Raw genomic sequence first — 25,764 nt, 5'->3', positions numbered from 1 at the left:
ATGGAAGACGAAAAAAGTCCCTCTACTTCCACTGAAAACACCAGTATCATCGAATCAACACTCCTTCTGTAAGATTATGTAGTTTAATGTTTGTATTTTAAGTCTCTCTCTCTCTCTCTCTCTCTCTCTCTCTCTCTCTCCAGCATATCAGTCGTCGTAGCACTCTTACACTAGAAGATACTCAAAAACCTGGTATAAATGTTTTATTTATTACTCATTTGCAATTAGAAACAGAGACCCTTCATTACAAGCCCGTGATGTAAATATGTTCCAACAAATTCTTGCTGATATTGTGGAAAAAATTTCAGGGACTGCACCCTAGCACTTCCAAATCTTATTCCTGATTCATTCTTTAATGCATTTACAAGTACTGTAGTGAACATTGTACTATAAAGGTTTTAGTCAGTTTCATTTATTTTAGACCTACAATAAATCAAAAAACAAGAAGAGAAACCTGTGGAGAAGGCCCTAGTCTAGCTGGAATATTGAAGATGATAATAAATTAATGAATTTGGCTCAGAACATTCAGGTTAGATCAGTACATTATATGACTGTTCGTTATATTTTATTATTAGGACTGTGTGATAAAAGCATTCTCTATTGCTGATGAATAGTCCAACAAGTTTGAATTATTTCAAAAATTCTTTGCGAAAATGAAGATCTTGACATGGATATGTTGCAAGAGGATCATGGTACATTAGGGACTCCAAACTCTCTCTCCATTTTTATTTTATTGATTTCTAGATGTCACTTTTTATCGTCAAAGACTATATCGTTATCGACGTCAAACATGCTCAAGCCTTATCTTGTCCAAACAGAGAAAAATTTGGGATTGTTAATGGTTGACACAAAAGAACTGAAAGCCAGATTGATCCCATCACCAGTCAGATGTTTAGAGGTAAGATCCAATGGTTTGTTTCCAATTGTTTTAGCTGTTTATTTATCCATTCTTCCTTCCATTAATCCATTCATATCTCCCCCATTTATCTAATCCATCCATCCATTTATCTGCTTCCATTCATCCTATAGTCTATCATGAAGTAATGCCAACCAAAGCTAAAGACATATGGATCGACTTATTCAACTTCTCAAGATGCAGTCTTTAAACTGGAAACTGAACCAACCAACAACAACAATATGTCGAATTTATTAACCTTCCTTGAAGAAATTCAAACACACGGTTTTGATTCTCCATCTATTTCATCTCTATAATTTACTGTTTTAACACTGTAGGTTGATAGTGTCGAAAATTGAATCTGAAACTACTAAAGAGTTATATGATCTGGATGAAAGTATCAAGTTCCAGTACCACCTGAAGACCAGGCTATTTTCTCCACCCTCAAACCAGCTGTGCAAGGTCTACGAAGCTCAGTGGATAGAGTAGTCAGCCAACGAGAGCAATACATTAGTAAATTCTGCCGCCATCTTGATGTGATATTACCGAACTTGGCAAAGAAGTGAAAGATATAAAGAATGAAGCTCAAGTACCACAGAGTATTAAACTACTGTTATTATATTATTAATGTTTTATTAGAATCCATTAATATTGGATAGTGAAGCAGAGAGGAAAAAGGTCAGACCATTGCGGGCAGAATTGCTTGGTAAATTAGAGTCATTGCATGAAAAAAAGCAACAACATACAAGAATTATCAAAGAACTTTAAGGTAAATATCAACAAAGGATTACTACTACATGTACAATAGCCACTATTGGTGCAGTAATAATGTAGTGGACTGCAGTACATATGTAGTATTGTGATATTTCTGGTACTTAGGTGGAAGTGACTCGGTTTGAGGAACTGGATTGAAAACACACACGAAGTGAAGTTGAAACAAACTTCTCTGGGACTCACAGAAAGAATGGGATTGTCTCCATATGAAGAGTGGATGATGGTTATCATTAAATATTATCCTATATACTGTTGTTATGTGTTTTATAGATTCCTTTTTGAAGAATAGTGCCTGATACAATGAATGCTCAGGTACTTAAGTTTGCCAAGAGGTGTCTACCAGTTAGAGAAGGGTCTTCCACCAAAACACAATTGTACCACAACTTAAAGCTAAAGTTGAAAACATGAGAGGGGAAAAAATGCCAATAATACAAGACTTATGTAATCCATCTCGGAAAGCTAGACACTGGGAATGATTGAAAAGATACTCGATTATAAATTTAACCCTGATGAGGGAAATCTTTAAAGCTGCTTAAATGAACTTAAAGCATTGAATATGGAGAGGAGATACAAGAAGTGTCTGGACAGGCATCTTCTGAGCCTCTTTGGAAGAATATTTAAAGAAGGTAACCTCACTATATTCTTGTATCTATCCATTTTTCTAACTGTTTTATATATAACATCGATCTATTTATTGTCCATCCATTCATTTAAACATTCATCCATATGTTTATATGTCCATCCATTCTTTATTTATTCATCCATATGTTTATATGTCATCCATTCTTTTATTTATTCATCTATTCACTGATAGGGTAGAGATGGTTGGAAGACAATGAATTTATGTCCTCTCTCATTCGTGACTACTAAAAGATGTTTTCTATACTTGGTGGGTACTGATGACATACAAGTCCAATAGATGATAGTATTGTAAGTTATTAATAATGCCCCCCTCTCTTATAAAGAACTAATGACATCTTATATACTCTATCTAGGTCAATATCAGTACAAATAGCTGGCCTCACGTCATGTTGGACCTATTAAAAACAGAGTGGACGACTGGGAGAAACAGCTAGCTCTTTTTCCTAGAAACAATGAGTCAGTACTATATATTCCATAGGTTCATCATGTATCTGCATTGTAGGTTTGGATTAACATGCTTTATTATATTAGGAGGAATGGCTGACTTGTCAGCGTAATTGGCTTATCTGGAGAGCATCTTTGGTGCACCAGACATTCAAGGACAACTGCCTGATGAAGCAAAAGATGTTCAGTCAAGTTGATAAATCATGGAAAGGAGATTCATGAGACGTGTTCATAAAAAATCCACTGGCCATCAGAGCAGGACAAACCAGGTCATACAATTGATACCTTGCACACTCCTGTTTTCAGAAACATAACATTAGTTAATATAACTTTCAATATTGCAGTGTTGCTAGAAAAGTTTAAGAAGAATACATTCTCTTTTGGAGTCAGATTCAGAAATGTCTAGAGGATTACTTGGAGAGCAAACGCCTTCTCTTTCCTCGATTCTTCTTTCTCTCCAATGATGAATTATTGGAGATTCTCTCTCAGACTCGAATCCACAAGCTGTACAACCATCTTTCGTAAATGTTTTGATGCTATTGCCAAGTATGTAAAACTATGTAGACAATTCGTAGACATTACAAGAATGTCTTTGTCAATAGTAATACCTCAAATTGTTGCATTTACCACCAAGAAACGTATCAATTAGAGTAATAGTTAACATTGTTGCTTCCAAGCAATAGATTGGGGTGCAATTCCCAGTAAAAATTCTTGAACACTGCCAACTCAAAGCATATTTTCTTGGTATTATAAGAAGATTTGCCATCCATTTTTATAGAGTTCATATATATGTATACATTCTCTTTAATATCTCTAGACTAGAGTTTGGTAAAGGCCTCCAACTGAACCAAATGGACCACCCACTATAACTAATGATATTCTAGCTATGTTTCACGGAACAAGATGCGAGTACCACTCAGAAAGTAAGTCGTACAAACTGTTATCATATTCCATGCGATGCATTTCTTTTTTTCTCATGATAGGGTCTTAAAGCTCGAGGCAATGTTGAGAATTGGTTGACCAATAGTAGAAGAATCATGGTAGTAGTCATTAAGAAAAATTGACAAAAAGCTTCAAAGCTGATTTTGAAACTCGACCAAGACATGAATGGCCCACAGCATGCTAGTCAAGATCAAGTAGGAGAAAGTTGTATTAGTAAGTATTACTCTATTTTCTGCGTACACATATAGGTGGTTTTGAAACTGTGTCACAGATAAGTTCGGTGTAAAGATTTTTGACAGAATGTATAACTTCTAGTGAAGTCAAGAGGCAGTTAAAGGAGCTGAACATAGATGTTTGGAGTAGTAAGAAAATTATGAAAGTTGTCTATAGTTAAAATGAGTTTTGATTGTATTATTAGATTTAACAAAGTTAGCAGAATAGTCCGTGGAACATTGCCAAAGTAATTCGAAATTTGGAGCTCTTTTACTATTGAGGTCAGCAGAGATATTTTACTCAAAAGGGGGAAAGGTTATTTTAATGATTTAATGTTTCCTTTAACAAATATTATAATTATAGGGTCGGCTGGAGATTTGAGGGGGGGAAAAACCCCATCATATCTGGCCCATAATAGCGAAGGTTTTTCCCCCCTCAAATCTCCTAGACCAGACACCTATAAATTACTAATAGTTTGTTAAAGGAGAGACATATAATTCTATTAAAATAACCTTATTCTCCCCATTTTTGAGTAAAATATCTCGTGCATGACCTCAATAGTAATAAGAGCTCCCAATAATTACGAATTACCTTGGCAAATGTTCCACGGACAGTTTTCTGCTAACTTGTTTAAATTCTCATATACAATCAAAACTCATTTAAATTGACAACTGTCAAATGTTTCTTACGCCAAACATCTCTGTTCAGCTTTCCCCCCTTTTAACTGCCTCTTGACTTCACTAGAATTAGACATTCTGTCAAATCTTTACACCCATTATCTGTGACCCAGTTAAAACCACCTATAGTGTACGCAGAAAATAGCGAATACTACTAATACAACTTTTCCACTGACTAGCATGCTTGTGTGGCCATTCATGTCCCTTGGTCGAGTTTCAATCCTATGGAAGCTTGTCATTTTCTTAATGATACTAACCATGGATTCCTTGCTACATTTGTCACCCATTCTCACATTGCCTCGAGCTTTGTACCCTATCATAGAAAAAAAAAAATGCATCGCATGGAAAATAGATACTTTGTACGACTTCCTTCTGAAGTGGTACTCGCATCTTGTCCGTGGCCACATGCTAGAATAACATAGTTAATTGGGTGGGTCCATTTGTTCAGTTTGTGAGGTCCTTTACCAAAACTCTAGTCTAGAGATATTACAGAGAATGTATACAGGTATATTGAACTCTATAAAATGGATTGCAAATCTTCTTATAACTACAAGAAATATGCATTTGAGTTGGCCGTGTTCAAGAAGTTAATGGACTTGAACCCATATCTATTTGCTTTGGAAGGCCACAATGTTAACTATTACTCTATTGATACTTTCTGTGGTATGCAACAATTTGAGGTATTATATTGAACAGACATTCTTGTAGTCCTAAGAATTGTCTACATAGTTTAACATACTTGGCAATAGCATCAAAACATTTTACCAATATGTGGTTGTCGCTGTGCGATTCCGATCTGAGAGAAATCCCCATAATTCATCATTGGCAGAGCAGAAGAATCGGGAAAGAGAGGCTTTGCTCTCCAATTAAATCCTCTAGACATTTCTGATCGCTCCAAAAGAGAATATATTCTTTCTAAACTCTTGCTATAGCAAACCTGCAATATTAACAGTTTATTAACTAATTTATGTTTCTGAAAACAGATTGGTGCAGTATCACTTGTTAATTACCTGTTGGTTGTCCCTGCTCTGATGGCCCAGTGGATTTTTATGAACACGTCTCATTTGATCTCCTTCCATGATTATCAACTTGACTGAACATCTTTCTTCATCAGGCAGTGTCTTTGAATGTCTGGTGCACCAAAGTGCCTCCAGATAAAGCCAATTACGCCTGACAATCAGCCATGCCTCCTAATTATAATAAAGGTTTAATCCCAAAACATAACTGCAGTACTATGATGGAAAAACCTATGGAATATATATTACTGGCCCAGTGTTTTGAGAAAAGAGCTAGCTGTTTCTCCCAGTCGTCCACTCTTGGTTTTTAATAGGTCCAACAGACGTGAGCCAGCTATTGTACTGGATCTTGACCTATATAGTCGATAAATGTCATTAGTTCTTTATAATGAGAGGGGCAATTTATTAATAACTTACAATACTATCATCTATGACTTGTATGTCTCAGTAGGGCCACCAAGTAATAACATCTTAGAGTCACGATGAGAGGACCATAAATCCTTGTTCTCCACCACTTCTACTATCTTGAATAGATGAATTAAATAAAAGAATGGATGGACATATTACACATATGATGAATAAATAAAAAATGGATGTACCTAATAAACATATGGATGAATGTTTAAATACTGGATGACATAAATAGATCGATGTATAGAATAAACAGTTAGAAAAATGGATAGATACCAAGAATATAGTGAGGTTACCTTCTTTAATATTCCTTCCAAAGGCCTTCAGAAGATCCTGTCCCCAGACACTTCGTGTATTCCCTCCATAGATTCAAATGCTTAAGTTCTTAAGAGCTTGAAGATTTCCCTCATCAGGTTAAATTTTATAATCGATATCTTCAATCAATTCAGTGTCTAGCTTTCAGAGATGGATTACATAAGTCTTGTAATTATTTGCATTTCTCTCTCATGTTTTTCAACCTTTAGCTTTAAGTTGTGGGTACAATTGTGTTTGGGTGGAAGACCCTTTCTCTACTGTAGACCTCTTGGCAAACTTAGTACCTGAGCATTCATTGTAGCAGGCCACTGTTCTTCAAAAGGATCTATAAAAACCCATAACACAGTATATAGGATAATATTTAATGATCCCATCATCCACTCTTCATATGAGACATCCCCATTCTTTCTGTGAGTCCCAGAGAAGTTGTTTCAACTTCACTTCGGTTGTGTTTCATCCAGGGTCCTCAAACGAGTCACTTCCCCTAATACCAAGAATTTCACAATACACATATGTATGCAGTCCACTACATATTACTGCAACCAAGTGTCTATGGACATGTAGTAGTAATCCTTTGTTGATCTTGGTGACCTAAAGTTCTTTTGATAATGCTGTATGTTGTTGCTTTTTTCATGCAATGAACTTAATTTACCAAGCACTTCTGCCAGCAATGGGCTGACGTTTTCCTCTCTGCTTCAACTATCCAATATTAATGATTCTAAGAACTTATATATATAATAACATTAGTATAAACTCTGTGTACTTGAGCTTCATTCTTTATAATCTTTCACTTCTTTGCCCAGTTCGGTATACACGACAAGATGGCGGCCAGAATTACTAATGTATGCTCTCGTTGGCTGCTACTCGATCCACTGAGCTCGTAGAGACCTTGCACAGCGGTTTGAGGTGTAGAAATACCTGGTCCTTCAGGTTGGTATGGAACTTGATACTATGTAATCAATCAATACCTCTTATTATTTCAGATTCATTGCGACACATCAACCTACAGTGTTGAAACAGTACATTATAGAAGATGAAATAAGAAGATGGAAATCAACCTGTTGTTGAATTTCTTCAAGGAATTGTCATAAATCGACATATTGTATTGTTGTGGTTTGGTTCAGTTCCAGTTTAAAACGACTGCATCTTGGAAAGTTGAATATTCTATCCATCATGTCTTAGCTTGGTTGGCATTACTTCATGATAGACTCTGGATGAATGGAAGAGATAACTTGATGATGGATAGATACATAAATGAATGATTAATTGAAGGAGAATGGATAATAAACATCTGAAACAATGGGAAACAAACCATTGGATCTTACCTCTAAACATCTGACTGGTGTGGATCAATCTGGCTTTCAGTTCTTTTGTGCCACCATGAACATCCCAAATTTTTCTCTGTTGGACATATAAAGGCTTGAACTGTTTGCGTCCATAACATTAGTCTTTGACGATAAAAAGTGACATCTAGAAATCAAATAAAATAAAATGGAAGAGAGTTTGGAGTCTAAGGACCAGATCCTCTTGCAACCTATCCATGTCAAGACTCTTTCATTTTTCTGCAAATAATTTTTGAAATAATCAAACTTGTTGCAAGTCATCAGCAATAGAGACTGGTTTTTCTCACACGTCCTAATATAACATAACGAACAGTCAATAATGTACTGCTCTAACCGGAATGTTCGAGCCAAATTCATTATTTATTATCATCTTCAAATATTCCAGCTAGACTAGGCCTCTCCACAGGTTTTTCTCTTCTTGTTTTTGATTTATTGTAGTCTAAAATAATGAAACTGACTAAAACCCTTTATAGTAACACTGTTCACTACATACCTTGTAAATGCTTAAAGAATAATCCAGGAAAAAGATTTGGAAGTGCTAGGGTCCGTCCTGATAATTTCCACAATATCCGCAAGAATGTGTTGGAACATATGTACATCAGCCTTGGTAATGAAGGGTCTCTGTTTCTTAATTGCACATGAGTAATAAAATAAACATTTTATACCAGGTTTTGTTGAGTATCTTCTAGTTTAAGAGTGCTAGACACCTATATGCTGGAGAGAGAGAGAGAGAGAGCAGAAGATAGAGCGAGAGACTTAAAATACAAACCACTTACTACATAATCTACAGAAGGAGTGTTTCTATTCGCTGATACTGGTGTTCTCAGTGGAATAAGGGACTTTTTCGTCTTCCATTTCTCTTCTGGTATTGGCTAGCTGTCCTCAATCTTTCTACGGTTTGCTCTACACTTCTGGAAACTTTGTAGTCGACGTGCAATCGAGAGTGGGTCACATTAATGAACCTTGGTCACACTAAATCCTCACAAGGCGATATAACACGATAGTCGATAGCAATGATTGCGTTGCCTGCTTGCATCGTGTATGATCTCATCTCCTTCAGAACCATTGAGGATGGAGTTCCTTCTGAATGCTGTACTTCTTGATCAACTGAATAAGAAGTAAAGATACATTATTGTATTATTAATATCTGCTAATAGTCCAACTAGCTTTTCTAATGACTGTTAGAGATTATCATATACATCAGTACTTTACTTCTTATTCAGTTGATCAAAAGTTACAGCTTCATAAGGAACCGCATCCTCCTTGTCTAAGGATGAGTAATCACGATGCAAGCATCAAACGCAATCCTTGCTATCGACTCTCGGTTATTTCCGCCTCTGTGATTATTGTAGTTGGACAATGCTCATAATTTTGACCCACTTCTCTTTGAACATCTCCTACAATTTCCAGAGTTAGTAGATCAACCTGTCGAGATTGATGACATAGCTGAGGCCAAACCAGAAGATAAAGGAGACAAAATCCTCTACTTCCACTGGACACAGTATCATCGAATCAGAACACCCGTCTGTCCGTTATTGTTTTGTTTGTATTTTAAGTTCTCTCTCTCTCTCCTCTCTCTCTCTCTCTCTCTCTCTCCACAGCATATCAGTCGTCGTACACTCTTCCACGAGAAGATACTAAACCTGGTTTAAAATGTTATTTATTACTCATTTGCAATAGAAACGAGACCTTCATTACAACGCCTGATGTAAATATGTTCACAAATTCTGTGATATTGTGGAACATTTCAGGACTGCACCCTAGCACTTCCAAATCTTTTCCTGATTCATTCATTTATGCATGTACAAGTACTGTAGTGAACATTGTACTATAAGTTTTAGTCAGTTTCATTTATTTAGACACAATAATCAAAAACAGAAGAAAAACCTGTGGAGAAGGCCCTAGTCTATCTTGAATATTTGAAGATATAAAATTATGAATTTGGCTCAAACATTCAGGTTAGATCAGTAACATTATATGACTGTTCGTTATATTTATTATTAGTCAACTTTGATATAAACATTCCTCTATTGCTGATGATATGCCAACAAGTTTGAATTATTTAAAATTCTTTCAGAAACTGAAGATCTTGACATGGATAGTTGCAAGAGGATCATGGTACATTAGACTCCAAACTCGCTCTCCATTTTTATTTTATTGATTTCTATAGTCCACTTTTTATCGTCAAAGACCTAAATCGTTATCGACTCAACATGTCAGCCTTATCTTGTCCAACAGAGAAAATTTGGGATTTTTAATGGTTTGACACAAAGAATGAAAGCCAGAATGATCCCATCACCCGTCAGAGTTAGAGGTAGTACCATTGGTTTGTTTTCCAATTGTTTTCAGCTGTTTTTTATCCATTCTTCCTTCATTAATCCCTCATTATCTATTTATCTACTCCAGCCATCCATTTATCCTTCTTCCATTCATCCTTAGTCTATTCATGAAGTACTGCCAACCAAAGGCTAAGACCTGATGGATCGACTTATCCACTTTCCTAGATCATCTTTAAACTGAAACTGACCACCCACAATACAATATGTCGATTTATTAACCTTCCTTGAAGAAATTCAAACCAGGTTTTGATTCTCCATCTATTTCATCTTCTATAATTTTCCTTTTAACACGGTAGTTGATATTGTCGCAATGATCCTGAAACACTAAAGAGTTTATATGACTGATGACAAGTTCAAGTTCCAGTACCACCTGAAGAACAGGCTATTTTCTCCACCCTCAAACCCAGCTGTGCAAGGCTACGAAGCTCGGATAAGTATTCAGCCAACGAGAAGCAATACATTTAGTAAATTCTGCGCCATCTTGATGTGATATTACCGAACTGGCAAAGACGTGAAGATATAAAGAATGAATCTCAAGTACCACAATGATTAATATACTGTTTATTCTATAGATAATGTTCTTAGAATCCATTAATTATTGGATAGTGAAGCAGAAGAGAAACGTCAGAACATTGCTGCAAGAATTTCTTGGTAAATTAGAGTCCTTGCATGAAAAACAACAACATACAGATTACAAAAGAACTTTAGAGGTAAATATCAACAAGGATTACTACTACTGTACATGCCACTATTGGTTGCAGTACTATGTATGGACTGCAGTAATTGTATTTGTATTGGTGATATTTCTGTACTAGTTGGAAAGTGACTCTGTTTGAGGAACGGATGAAACACACACCAAGGGAAGTTGAAACAACTTCTTGGGACTCACAGAAGCATGGGATGTCCTCATTGCAGATGGATGATGTTTCATTAAATATTATCCTATATACGTTGTTATATGTTTAATGATTCTTTTGAAGAACTAGTGGCCTGATACAATGATGCTCAGGTACTTAAGTGTTGCCAAGAGTTCTACCAGTTCGAGAAGGTCTTCCACCAACACATGTACCACAACTTAAATCCAAAGTTGAAAACATGAGAGAGAAAATGCCAATAATACAATATTATGTAACCATCTCTGAAAGCTATACCTGGGAATTGATTGAAAAAGATACCGATTATAAATTTAACCCTTATGAGGGAAATCTTTAAAGCTGCTAATGAACTTAAAGCATTTGAATATGGAGAGGAGAACAAGAAGTGTCCTGACAGGCATCTCTAGCTCTTTGGAAGGATATTAAGAAGGTAACCTCACTATCTTCTTATCTATCCATGGTTCAACTGTTTGTTATCTATACATCGATCTATTTATTGTCATCCATTTTTAAACTTCATCCATATGTTTATATGTCCCTCATTCTTTTATTTATTCATCCATATGTTATATGTCTCATCTTGTATTTAGTCTCTATTCACTGATAGGTAGAAGATGGTTGAAGACATGAATTTATTGTCCTCTCTCATCGTGACTCTAAAGATGTTTTATACTTGGTGTACTGAGGACATACACGTCCCAATAGATGATATATTGTAAGATTAATACATGCCCCTCATTATAAACTATGACATCTATATACTCTATCTAGTCAATATAGTACAATAAGCTGGCTCCCGTCATGTTGGACTATTAAACCAAGAGTGGACGACTGGAGAAACAGCTAGCTCTTTTCGAGAAACACGGGTCGGACTATATATTCATAGGTTTCCCTCAAGTAGCTGCATTTATGTTTTGGATTAACAGCTTTATTATAGTAGGAGGAATGCTGACTTGTCAGCGATTGTCTTTATCTGAGAGCACTTTGGTGGCCAACATTCAAGACACTGCCTGATGAGCAAAGATGTTCAGTCAAGTTGAAATCATGGAGGGAGTCATGAGACCGTGTTCATAAAATCCACTGGCCCATCGAGCAGGTACAACCCCAGGTCATTAGCAATTGATACCTTTGCACACTCCTGTTTTTCAAGAACTAACATTATACTCATACTTTTAATATTACAGGTTTTGCTAGAGAGAGTTTAAGAAGATAATTCTCTTTTGGAGCAGATTCAGAAATTCTAAGATTACTTGAGAGCAAACCCTTCTCGTTCCTCGATTCTTCTTTCTCTCCATGATGAATTATTGGAGATCTCTCCAGACTCGGAATCCACAGCTGTACAACCACATTCTCGTAAATGTTTTGATGCTAATTTTGTTTGTGTTTTTTTGCAGTATTTTAAACTTGTATACAATCTTACATTACAGCATGTCTTTTAATAGAATACCTCAATTGTTGCATTTACCCACAAAAGTATCAATAGAGTTGTTACATTGTTGCCTTCCAATCAATAGATCTTGTTCAATCCCAGAAACTTCTTTTTTTTTGGAAAAAACACTGCCACTCAAATCATATTTTTCTTGTTATTATAAGAAGATTTGCCATCTTTTATAGTAGTTCAATATAATGTTACATTCTCTTTAATATCTCTAGACTAGAGTTTGGTAAAGGACCTCCACGAACCAAATTGACCACCACTATCACTAATGATATTTCTAGCTATGTGTCACCGAACAAGATCGAGTACCACTTCAGAAAGTAATCGTAAAACTTATCATCTTTCATGCGATGCATTTTTCTTTTTTTTCTATGATAGTCTTAAAGCGCAGGCAATGTTGAGAATTGGTTGACAATGTGAGAAGAAATCCAGGTAGTATCATTAAGAAAATTGACAAAACTTTCCATAGCTGATTTTGAAACTCTACCACTACATGAATGGCACACAGCATGCTCGTCAGTAGGAGTTGTATTATTATATTACTCTATTTTCTCGTACCCATATAGTTGTTTAACTGTGTCACATAATGTGGTTTACAGATTTGACAGAATGTCTAACTTCTAGTAGTCAAGAGCAGTTCAAGGAGGCTAACAGGATGTTTTGGAGTAAACATTATGAAGTTGTCTATCTTTAAAATGAGTTTTGTTGTATATTTAGAATTGAAACAAGTTAGCAAAACTTTAGTCCGGGACATTGCCAAGTTTAATTCGTAACATTATTGAGCTCTTATTACTATTAATGAATGCACGAGATATTGTTACTCAACATGTGGAGAAATCAGGTTCGTTTTACTAGACTCTATCTCCCTTTAACAAACTATTATTAATCTATAGTGTCCTGGTCTAGAGATTTTGAGTGGTGAAAAACCTTCGCTATTACTGGGGACCCCAGAATATTGAGACTGTGTTGTTCGTATTCTATTCACATTACATTTAGGGTTATGAGGACTTGGTGCTTCCCACGTCTTGTGATTACACCTCTTACATAGTTTTACGATGCAAATAATTGTGGTACTTTTTTCTTAGGATCGTTGTTATCTCTTCTCATGGAGCTCTTCACTTGATCGTGTGGAGCTCCGGCTGGTCCCTGGTACGGGCAGACAGAAACAACAAAGAATTAGCAATGTTAGCTAACAATGTTGTATTTTTACTGCTCAGAAGGCTTGAATTTTAGGTACATTACATATATGTTCTGGTACCGTAATACTGTGAGTTGATTGGTTATTATAGTAATATTTCTATGGTGAGAGACTTACATAGTTGCTATGGTAACTTTACTAGGGTGATCTGTTATTGCCAACATGGAACCGTTGCATGCTACTGTGTATTTTGCGTATAGTAATTGTTGCTATTGTGGAACATGCATGTATGCTTAAACTCTTTATAAACAAAATCAACTCTCTTTCGCTCTCTCCTCTCTTTTAATGATGGTACGTTTCCTTTTCATTCTGCTAACAGAGCAATGTGTTTTTTTGATGAATCATCGTATTGACTTGAAGTTCTCTCTGTCATGCTCAGCAACTGTTGAACAATCGAAATGCAAAGGCTGCACGAGTAAGAAGTTTCACAACTCAAAGATATCAACATTAACAATTCTTTAGGCTACAAGCCATTTATGTTGAAGGCAAGAGATCACACTAGTTAGAACATGTCACATTTGTTTACTATGGATCCGGATATGCCTGGTCGTACTGAGCTACCTGAAACCTTTAAAGCCTTTTCAGACCCTTTGCCATGATGTACCAGATTATGGAAGTGTTTTTAAAATCCATGATAAACTCATAAAGAGATACATTTTACAAGTCTTTACCAATTTATCTGTTTCTCCTACAGCACTCATTGCTGAGTTTATTCTTTATTAGGATTTGATCCAGTAAGAATTGGCCAAAAGGTGGTTTGATTACAAATATGTAGTAACACCTCCTACAACAGATCACTATGACCTTTGGCAGGATAGCTGTCAAATCGTAGTACATTTTACTGTAGTACTATTAACATTATTACCTTTTATAGTTATTAGTTATGGCAGGTCAATACACGTGAAACCCTCATTGTGGAAGACGTGGTGCTCATTCGTGCTTTAGGGACAGCACTTGCCAAATTTTTGGCAGATATGCTCTCTTATTTAAGGTACATTTATTATGACTTAAAATCTTTAACATGATTTGTTTCAAAACAACAAAACTCAGTCTAATCTATCTCATTTCTTAGGGTATCTTACAAATTTGTTTCCTGGTATTGAGTTACCTGCACAATTAATGGTATAGTACAGTCATCAATGAGATCTGCAGAAACCGAAATCTTCAGTTGTTCCATCTCAATAAAGAAAATAATGCAGTATTGAGACAATGTTCTACGCATTGACTATGTTGGTTGGACCACTGAGGTGGAAAGACAACTTGTTAGGAGTCATCTATCTTCATTGTACACTGATTACTCACTAATATTTATAGATATTGGGCTGCCCTGACTGCTGTTACTGCTGGAGGTCACAAACATCCAGACCTCACCATTCATACATAGTTCTCAATCCAAAGGTCAGCATCATTAACATCTTATTAATGTATATATATGTAGTCATGCAGTCTGTCATATGGGTGAATTATTGGAGACGTTAACAATTTGACTTTGAATGGAATGGCTGGTTTGATGGCTATTACAGTGAAACACTGTGTCAAGTGAGTTAAGAACACACTCTTGTTCTTGTCTTTGTCCTTAGGATACAACGATGAATCATAATGTTGATTTGTGATGGGCAGTAATGCCCTCTGGATTGAGAACATAACACTGTACTGGAGACAACTAAGATTTATGTCTGGCTAACTCAAGAGAATTAAACTTACTATAGTATACATATTGGTGTTTGAAGTGCAGAATCTTGCAGTGGACCTCTCCAGCCACAGTCCAGCAGGTAAGTTAATATAGCTCACCCAAACCTAGATTCACTCATAATTAAAACGGCTAAGATTTTAAATACATATTTTACTGGTCAAAATAGTTCTTTGTTTTTCAGGTGTGTATGTTTATGTTGATCCTTGGTGAGTTAAGAATGGAAGCCTTATGTACAGACCTGGTTAGATCACAAGTTTCCGCTAACTCACAGATGAACCAAGTACATATATACATGTTCATGTATATATATTATTGTTCTTGCTGTCATTTTTAAGAACTCTATAGCTGATCTTTTTTGACAATTTTAGTGATCCTGATTGAAATTTATTAAAGAAACAATGTATACAAGCTATTGGACCAGGTAATATTATGATTAAATGTACACATAATATTAAGAAAATCTTTTGTTGATTTTTTCATTCTCAGGTCCTATATTAATCGTGTTGTCACACTCTTCATTATATGATCTCTTCTCTGTGAGAAACACACACAATCGATTATAATCCTAACCTCCAAACTCCATCCACTTTTTGCACAACATTCTCTTCTGCTATGTTTGGGCTATGGGCGGCAACTTAGTGGAGCAAGTCTATGTAACTTTTGAAAACTTTACAAGAGAGGCTCTTGGTGAAGTGCAGATTTCAAGGTATAACTAAATGTTCATTACTGTACATCAATGAGCAAAGAGTTAATATTTTCTGTATAGATTCCTGAGGAGGTGATTCTGTATAGTATTTTGTGGACTTTGAAACTCTTCATTTGAATCTTGGAGAAAATTTTCCTACTTTTCCTTGATCTATGCCCTTAGTTTGATTTACTAGTACCACTATGATACTGTCGTATGGTTTTTTAATGGAGAAACTATTGATATAAGTATTCTGTTTATTTACTGGTACAACTGGAGTTGGAAAAGTAAGTACTCTTTTCTTTCTCTAAATTTGTCTGTCCTGTCTGTATGACTTATCATTCTTCTTTTAGTCTGTGATTGCTAAAGGTTTATTGAACAGTACAAGAACGGGTACTTATGTTCCAATTTTTATCAACTTTTTCTGCTCAAACAAGTATTCTAAACACAGAATCTTGAATCAAACTAGAGAAAACAGGAAAACTGTCCTAGTACTATCACTTTTTATTTTGTCTTAATCATGGTTGATCTGTCAGTGCTCCTGTTGGTAAACATGTCGCCCTTTTGTTACGATCTTAAATGCCTTAAATGATCGATATGGTTCACAACCGCCTATTGAACTCCTTAGACAATACCAAGATTTTAGAGGTTCTTGAATAGAAGAACTTTTTTGGAACAATACAGTATAAACTTTTAGTTATAAAAAATAGACATTAATTTTCTTTTGAAGGATTCACCATTTGTGCTGGTTGTGCTCACCTGTTGGGGTCGTAACCTTCACACACGTTCATACGTCATTTTGCAATGTTCTGTTCTCCATCTCCTTCGACGTGTCCTGAATGCCATAGTTAAAGTAAAGAATCAACTACACTAACAATGTATGATAAAAACTCCTTCTATTCATAATAGGCCAAACGACAGGGTTTCTTGCTGAGTTTCCTCCTCACTGTGAAGGAGCTGCCTGAAGCTATTGTCAATGCCAGGTCATAATATTTATATGGCTTATTTTAAACTTAATTACTAGGATTGTTGAGATCTATGGAAGATTGATTACTGATCTTTGGTCTACTACCAGCCCAAGTCTCATTATATCTTTAATCTTAGAGAGTCTGTCAATGTTTTGCATACAGGGATTGGGACACACACCATGTACAATCAATACACACACCTGTTTTATTCTTGTCACATTTAGGAGTGCTTCAGGCTGATCCTGGAGTATAAGAGAGCAAGAACACATTTTTCGTCTGTTTCTGCCCCGAGTGTCAACGTGTTGTTTCATGATAGATTAGTAAGATAAAAACAACAGACATATTTTTATGGCAGTGCTCTCAAAATGTCTTGCACAATACTTTTCAAAAGTGAGAAGTTCAAAGTACTAATTACATATACTCATACTTTGTTTTATAGTTTCATGATATCAGGGCTGATAATTGTGTAAGAGTCTCCAATTATTTCGGATATTAATACAAAATTGGATGCTGTCCTTTTCCCACCCCCGGTGGGGCAAAAGAACCAGAAAAATCGATGAATACATTGGACAATATAAGAAATTACAACTGTTCTTAAATGAATTAAGTCCACACTATATCTTTGGAACAATATAAACTGGATTTTTATATATGTATCTTGATTACGTCAACCTCAACTCATCAACAGAATGAGCTAGTATTCTTTTTAGCATGCCTATACAACATGTCTCCAGTACGAGAGGAAGTAATACTCTGCTATATATTGTACTTGTATGATTTGCTCGTATGGTACGTCAACCACGTGTTAATGCTCTCCCTGTGGTGTTTAGGGGACTGGAAAACAGAGCTTGAACTCGACAGCCTCTCATATGTTGGCTATCGTTGTTTCCAAGTAAATCATTTGATGTCTTTGAATAAATTTATTAAAATGTCTTTAGATTGAGTTAACACTAGGTCTACACTTATGATTCGTTTCATAGAGACTTAAGAGCTGGATGCTTTGTCTGGTGTTACAGGAGAAGATACTGTTTTCTTGTTCACTAGATACACAGGTCAGTTTAATGTATCCCACTTCCCCCCAACCCATCATTAGCCTTTTCATTAGATTGTTGTTGAAGATGTTTCTAGAGTACATTAATAAACTTGAATTCTGGTTGAATACCCTAACCTCTTCCCTGCTGCTTGAATATGAGCAAATTCATCCCCGTTACAAGACCTAAAGCCAAAGAGGCTGGTTGTATCATAACAAGATAGTAAGTCTGATATTTAGTCAGCTTCTAACTGAACTTTAAATACTGGTGCAGTTATTTTCTATAGGGAAATGGTAACTTTGCTTACTTCATCAATCTTGTACCAGACAAACCTGCACCTTGTTATGTGTATGAGTCCAGTATGGGGAGACTCCTTCCGTGCTCGTTGTCGTATGGTTTCCATCACTTGTTTACTCCTGTTGTACTATGGCCTGGTTTACTGAATGGCCTCGACGAGCTCTCTCTCTCATCAGCTGACTAACCTTCTTTGAACATGTAGACTTAGTGAGATGACTCCATGAAGGTCTATATATGCTATTTTTGTTTCACCATCTCATACTCTCTTTACTGCAGGGTAAAATTGCTCAAACTGTGTTTGTTGAAATACACTAAGTGTCAGTACAATGGCTGAACTCCTTAGTTTATGCTGAACCTGAGAAGACGTTATCTATACCACAACCAACTTCATACTTAGCACTTGGTGGATGATAATCTTTACCTCTCCATGCTACAGCACAGAAAAAGTAAGTGCTTACTAAACGATTTACATAAATGTCCTCCTTGTAATAGACCTCACTGACTGTAGTCTAGAGATCGTATAGTCTACTGGTTTGAAGAAGATTTTAGAGACTAATGCCTGTTTGTCAACATGAGGTAAGTGGTGTCTTGCTGTATTTTACTCTGATCATTGCTACTTAGCTGAGATTGAAAGAATTAGAACCAGAACTCCAAAAGAAATCAGCGATGACTGAGGATTTATGATGGCAGTGCTTGAATGGATCAAAAGAAGCTACAGAGGCCTAAAATAATCTCTCTCTCTCTCTCTCTCTCCTCTCATACTTTTTTTGGCAACTAATACTATTAACATTAACAGGTTCGAGTTAGAGTTGTAGTAAAGGAAAGAAAGCAATAGCCAAGACAAAAGCAGAAGAGACAGAAGCAATTGCTAATGATGCTCAAAGGGACTTAGACCAAGCTCTGCCTGCCTTGCAATCTGCAATAAAGTACTACAATCACACAATACATATCTAATTACTCTCTATTCTTTAAAGGCATTGGGGGGGAGAGTGCTCTAGATAAGACTGATATCTCTGAAGTACGTGTCTTTACAAAACCTCCTGACTAGTTTAACACTGTTAGGGGAAAGCATTTGTATTCTGTTCAATGTACCTCCTAGTATGGCCAAGTGCTAAACAACTGCTTGGAGACCCTTGCGCTCATGAAAAGATGATAGAATACGATAAGGTATAATAAAGTTGTTATTAAGAGCAACACTTATATATTTGTAATATAGGCAATATATCAGACTCCACTCTTAAGAGCTAAAGAAATATAGATAGATCCAAAATTTTTTGCCAGAAACTGGTAGAGAACTTCAAAAGTATATTGTTGTTATATAGAAGATATTTGACAATCTTCTCAATAAAGGCTTGTAATTCAATGTGTATGTGGGTGAGAGCCATGATTTATATTCTAAAGTATTGTCGCACAGTTGCACCTAAGAGAAAAAAAAAAAGAAAGGTAAGTCTTCTTGACTGCTTAGTCATTACATGATCTCCTCTCTTCTCCCTAGATTGAGAGAGTGCACAAGAAGAACTTGCAAAAATGATTCACAACTTAAAGAAAAACCAGTATGCATTAGCAGAAGTTGAAGCTAAAGTCAGAGATCTTTGTGAATAAGACAGTTAACTTATGATTTTTGTTCTTTTTAGATTGCTCATTTGCAGCTTCATATGAGAAAGTGTATCAGAGAAAAAGAACTAACTCACAGTATAGCTCAGACTCGTCCCAGACTGAACAGAGCTGGCAAATTAAACCACTGGTCTTGCAGATGGAACAAGTTAGATGGGCAGAATCAGTCAAAGTAATAACTATATTGCATACAGTATGAACATGACTCCTCTTTGCTATATTAGAGATTTGAAAGAAGGAGATTAATAATGTTTGTTGAAATGTCTTTGTAGCAGCAGCGTGTGTAGCATACTATGGTGCATTTACATCACTATACAGGGGAAGAGTGAGTATTCTCCTCCATGCTATTGTCTCTATCATCATCTCTCCGTCACACACACACAAGCTATGAGCCAATGATCACACGTTGTAAGAGCTTGATGTTTCCAGGCTCTGAGGACATCAGTCTCATCTCAGTATTAGCAGATCCCTATGAGATCAGAAACAATGGATGCCAATGGGCTTCCGACGAGACAATGTATCTACAGAGAATGCTAACTTGTCACTAGAGGACGAAGATGGCCATTGATGATTGATCCACAAGAGCAGGTCACACAAAATTATTATTTTTTTAATGAAGTGTTCAGATTATGATTGAAATTGAACCGATAATGTGAAATGTTATGTTTGGCGTATGAATGTTAGGCTCATAGTTGAAATAGAACTGGTCTTAGTTTTCACATGAACTTAAATAGTTTACACATTATGGTATTTACTGTAGGGCTAATCGTTGGGTTCGTACGTACACAGAAGGAAAGAATGGTCTCAAAATTCATAAACTAACTGATCCTAACTATTTGAGACATTGGGAGAAATGCTATTAGAATTGGTACACCAGTCCTAATTGAAGAGGTCAAGAATGACACACAAACAGTTTCCTCAGCTTACTCTCACTCTCTCTCTCTCTCTCTCTTATAGGTAGAAGACATCTTGACCCATCACTAGAGCCAGTATTATTAAAACAAACTTTCATACAATGAGGACGACTATTATACGTCTCGGAGATAGTGACATTGATTATGACAAGAATTTCAGGTGAGAACCTTTGCAATATTAACCACAAAAGATTTCTGAGATCACTGAGGATCTTTTGTTATACAATTTTTTAATTATAATATAGGTTTCTACATGACAACCAAAATGGCAAAATCCACACTATCTACCAGAAATTCGCCATCAAAGTTCTACCATATTATTAACTCACTGTGACAAAGTCGGACTAGAGGACCAGTTATTGAGGTAACAATGATATGACTGAGTAGACTCTCTCTCTCTCTCTCTCTCTCTCTCTCTCTTCAGTGATGTTGTGCGGTTAGAGAGACCGGAGGACTTGGAAAACAGAGAAATGAACTTATTGTGCAATATCAACTCTGCCAAAAATGAACTAAAAGTACAACATTAATATGCTAACATCACTTTATTGTATCATAATCCTTGTAGTCAATTGAAGACACAATATTAAAATTATTATTTGAATCTCAAGTGCAATATTTTGGATGATGAAAACTCATAGAACACTCTCGATGCTTCAAAGGTACACCATACAAAAATAATAATATTAACTTAAACTGTTGCTGCACAGAGAACATCAATGCAAATATCAAAACGATTAGCAGAGGCAGAACCAAACTAACTACAAATCTCATCACGCTCGAGAGAAATATCGTACAGTAGCCACTAGAGGTATTATTGTACAATGAATATCTACTAACTTGTCTGTTCTATTAGGTTCAGTAATGTACTTTGTAGTGGCTACATTAGCTGATGTTGATGTCCTATGTACCAGTTCTCACTAAAATACTTTAACCAGGTCTATAAAACAAACAACCATTTGAATAATAAGTTCATATAATTTGTATTGTAGCTATTCAATTTATGTATCGAAAACAGTGAACCTTCGTCTGATTTACAAGTCCGACTGCAAACGCTACTCAAAACATCACTAGCTCTGTCTATACTATGTGGCAAGGTGACTTATAGGTTTATTATTAAATGTTATGGTAGAGCCTCCCTTATTGGATATAACTAGTACTTGTCTTAATTAAAGGACATCCTCTAGACAAGAATGAACTTTTAATAGTTAGATACTAGTAATTGTCTTAATTAAAGGGGCAAAATATAATTTGTGCGACACATACACACCAATACTGAACACTCAAGGTATCTTTACAAATTTCTTGTAGGGTCTATTTGAACAGCACAAGATCGTCTTTTCCTTTACATTATGTATGGATCTTCGATTATGCGCCAAGCAGGTCAAATTACAGATGGTGAATGGAACTACTTCCTAGAGGAGCTTCAGGAGTAGAAAGGGTAAGTAAGATACAATATTCATATGCAGTCTTTGTCATTATGATACAGGAATATCCTGAAAAAGCCTGATGTGTCTTGGCTGTCATTAGCCTCAATGGAAGATATGTTGCCAACTAGAGGAACTTATTCCAGCATTCAAAGGTATTTGTAAAGACATTATCTCCAACCATGTCCACTGTAAAATGGGACGCTTGGAGGTGAGCAGTGCTAGAGAAACATAGAACAACTTTTATTGTGTTTGGGTCTCTATAGATTCATGCTATCCTCAAGATTGGGATGGCTATACTGAGTTAAACCGCCGCCCTACCTTCTTGCTAAAGACTCCACACTGAAGAAAATGACAACACAGAGATGCCACATATTACTGGTCACTGGGAGAACGACTTACTTCATTTCAGAAACTTCATATTAATAAAATGTTTTAAAAGAGAAAAAGTAAGAGATACTAACACTCAATATTGTTTTATATTGCTGTCATTTCAGGTTGTATTTGCAGTCGGTGATTTTGTGTCAGAGAACTTGGCAAAACTTTTTGTTGAAAGTCCATCAATTGATTTATCAATTCTCTTCAATGACATGTCATCAATAACTCCTCTCGTCTTTATTCTTCTCAGGGCTCAGATCCAATGAGTAACTTTCAACGGTTTGCCAAAAGAAAGGTTACATAGAACGCATTCATGCTATATCTCTTGGTCAAGGACAGGACCAGAGCTGAGAAAATGATCAATAATGCCACACAAAATGGAGACTGGGTATTTTTACAGGTAGTAGCTACTGACAGCAACGCAAATATAAACTTAATGTTAGTATATAAAGAACTGCCATCTTGCTGCCTCTTGGATGTTGTCAATGAAAATATTGTTAAAAACTTTACATCACCTGATGCTCATATTCACAATGATTTCCGACTCTTCTCTCTCCTCATGCCAACCCAGTAGCTTCCCAGTCTCAGTGCTACAAAATGCAGTCAAAGTCACCAATGAACCACCTAAAGGTTAGTTATTAACTGTGTTTACTAATAATATTATAATACAATTGTTGTGATTACAGGATTACGTGCTAATATGAAGAGAGCCTTTACTGAATTGCAGCCTTCATTTTTTTGAAGAACATGGTATGACAAAATACTGCAAGCAACTATTTTACTAACTCTATAATTTCAGATCTTGGTCTTATTGGCGTAAATTAATCTTTGTATCTTTCTTTCATGCTATTATAACTCGAAAGAAAGAAGTTTGGTCCTCTTGGCTGGAACATCAAGGTAATGATTATTATAATAATTACTGAACAATTACTCCTGATTCTCCAGTATGAATTTAATGACAGCGATCGTGAGTGTGCTCTGGACAACCTTAAAAATGTTCCTTGAGGAGAACGAGATACCTTGGGATGCATTGACATTTATTGTAGGAGAGGTAAGTTCTTTATTCCTCCAATAAACACAAGATACATGATCTCTCACACATACAGATACATATGGTGGACGTGTTACGGATGAATGGGACCAACGTTGTCTCAGAACTGTCCTCAAACGATTCTTCTCTCCAGAGACTCTAGTCCAACACTACAAATACTCCCTTCAGGTTAGTTCACACAATAATTGACAGTGGAATTATAACTCTCTCTCTTCCTCCATAAAGCTATCTATTATTCTCCCTGAAGCAGACTCCATTAAAACTTCACAGAGAATATACTTGAAGAATTTACCTTACAATGATGAACCTGAGGTGTTTGGCATGCACGATAATGCCAACCTTGCTTTTCAGGTACATTATGACTTCATACATTAAACAATTGTGATATAACTTACTCATTTAGACACAAGAAACTGTTACACTTATCACAACTATACTTGATGTACAACCTCGATTAGCTAGCAGTGGAGGTGGAAAAACAAATGATGAGATAGTTTTTGATTAGCAGACAACATTTTAAATCGTCTTCCAGATGTCTTGGAATTTAGACAAAGCAGAAGCATCACTCTTTGAGGTAAGAAGCCATTACATATCTTCATGATATATTATTTGTACTTACAGCCTGGTCCTAATGGTCAAATTAATTCACTATCTACTGTACTAAGTCAAGAAGGTTGATCGATTCAATAATCTCCTTAGAGTTATCAAGGTATACTGCTAATAAAAGGGTAGGAAATTATATATAATTGTACAGAGTTCATTAAAGAGTATTCAGAAAGCCATCAAAGGTTTGGTAGTGATGTCTGAAGAGCTAGAGAGAGTCTATACCAGTTTTCTACAACAATCAGGTCACACACTACATTATTATGTCATATGACTCTACAATGTGTTTAGTGCCAGAGCTTGTGGCCAATGCTGCATATCCCTCATTAAAACCACTGTCATCTTGGGTAAAAGATTTAGTCTTTGCGGTAGACTTTATTGAGGTAAGTAACACTAAACACTACTGTACAAAAACACTCCATTCTTACTAGCGCTGGAGTTACACTTGGAACAACCAAATCATATTGGATGTCTGGATTTTTTCTTCCACAAGGTAATGTCAAAGTGTAGCAGCTTTCATTTTACTTAAAATCCATTCTAGGTTTTCTGACAGGTACATTACAGAATCACGCTAGGAAGTACAATCTACCAATCGATGAACCGAGCTTCCAGTTACAGTCTTACCTCACTATCTCCATCAGAAGTGTATTACAATGCCTGTCAGAGGGAGAGGAAGAAAAGCTTAGTAATGAATGTAAGATTACATAGACATATCAATTGTTACTGCATCAAGGTTCATTGATTGTAGTTGGAAAAACCTGAAGATGGTGTCTTGCTACATGGACTGTTTATGGATGCTATGAAATGGGATGACGATACTATGAAAATTATGATCACATTGCCTGGAGAAATGAATCCGTATGTCCACCACAAAAGGATATATCTTCATTTTGCATTGTCTTGCTCTCTTGTAGCCACTTCCAGTAACTCATATGGAACCAAAACAGAACTTCACACCTGATCCAACTAATTATAATGCACCGCTCTACAAGACTGGAGCTCGCGCGGAGTCCTCTCAACTATGGTAATATTATTTATCAACATTCCCTATTGCTAGAGCTGGTTTATCTACTAGATATGCTAACTATATGTGACCTGATTTGCAAAAAGGGACCACTTCTGTCAAAACATTTGTGATGTATTTGTGAAAAACACTGTTTAAAACATATCAAAAAATGGTTTTGCATATATAGAGAGTAGTTATGCATCTATAACTACTATTATGTTTTTTAAAAACGAGATATTTTTACTGTGGGTTTGTTTACAAATCAAGTCACAAATGTTTTGACAGAAGTGGTCCTTTTTTTTTGCAATCAGGTCACATATACTGTTAATTGATAGCAATTCTTTGTCTAAAGTGTTTTAGATCTGTTCCTATCAATTTACTCATTAATAATACTGTATAAGTAGTAGTTTGTTTTCTTGTCTTTCTCTCTACAGGCCATTCCACAAATTTTGTAGTGGCAGTCCAAATTCCTTCAAATAAGTTCAAGATTATTGGATATCAAGGGAGGAGCATTGCTGTGTCAGCTCAGTGAATAACGTTTATTATAATTAATAATGCACAGGTTATTAAAATGGTAA

The 25,764-nt window shown here is 35.9% G+C and overlaps 1 pseudogene; it reads left to right on the top strand.

The window, feature by feature from the left end:
- LOC121392560 lies at positions 1 to 24,874 on the top strand (annotated as a pseudogene).
- Positions 24,875 to 25,764: the final 890 nt, after the last annotated feature.

This window comes from Gigantopelta aegis, unplaced genomic scaffold (genome assembly GCF_016097555.1).
Source record: "Gigantopelta aegis isolate Gae_Host unplaced genomic scaffold, Gae_host_genome ctg4078_pilon_pilon, whole genome shotgun sequence".
Lineage (NCBI taxonomy): Eukaryota > Metazoa > Mollusca > Gastropoda > Neomphalida > Peltospiridae > Gigantopelta > Gigantopelta aegis.
The sequence above is the reverse complement of the archived record's forward strand: the minus strand, read 5'-3'. Positions and strand labels throughout refer to the sequence as shown.